Genomic DNA, 1020 nt, shown 5'->3' on the forward strand with positions numbered 1-1020 from the left:
CAGCATTTATAACAAATGACGACCTGCAAAAAGGGTGTGGCACAGTTAGATCGCTTCCTACACTTTATGATATATGTGACAGAGGTTCACATCCCACTCCACTGAACTTTCCTTCGAAGATGAGATCGAATGCCATTTGCCATGAACGGAATTACTCAATTCTCTTCATGCTGAAATTTCGGTTAACATGTAGGTTCAAAGTCATGTTACAGACTTTTCTTTTAGTAATTATATTTTTCGTAGAGTGAAATTCAGGTTATAACAATGTCTTTTTCTAACTTTATTAAATAACATATTGAAATATATTTATAAACTGAGTAAGATTTTCTTTCGACCTTTAGCTCCATCCCGTCATTTGGTTGTTGTTTTTAAGATAATAGTCCAAAGAATACTTTGTGCGCTCATTACAAGATACAGAAAATTAACAAAAGACAAAAAAAAAATAGACCACCGTTTGAAGCTGGTGGATTAGATATGTAAAATGAAAATAAGATTAAGAAGACGATCTTAAAAACAAAAATCTTTTCTCATTCAAATAGGCGTCAGGATGGGATCGAGTACCCTATGAGACAACGTATGCGAATCTCCTTTGATATTTCAAACCTTTTCTTTTCATCCCCTTTACGTCATCGTCAAAAAAATATTCCGAATATCGTTTGAATTAGGTAGCTTAACTAGTTAAACAAAAATGAAATTAAGATGGATATTTCAACATACTAGCGCGAATTCCATTCAAATAATAGCCAAGGTAAGACAAGATCCCTTATATGTCATCCTATGCGATTTTCTTTTTTTTTTTCAAACCTTTTTAATCCATCCTTTATCAGCATTAAAATCCCCGGACACGACACATCAAGGACTTTATAAATGACTAGATAATGCCTATCTTTCGTAATTCATGATGCAAAGTATTAGTTGCAAGAGTCACCCTTGCACAAAACAAGGTTGTTATGGTGTCGTTATGTATCGAATGAGAATCACAATTGAAAGGCGGTTCCGGCGATCCCCGATTACCTTCGG

Source organism: Penaeus monodon, chromosome 19 (genome assembly GCF_015228065.2).
Source record: "Penaeus monodon isolate SGIC_2016 chromosome 19, NSTDA_Pmon_1, whole genome shotgun sequence".
In the NCBI taxonomy this organism is placed as follows: Eukaryota; Metazoa; Arthropoda; class Malacostraca; order Decapoda; family Penaeidae; genus Penaeus; species Penaeus monodon.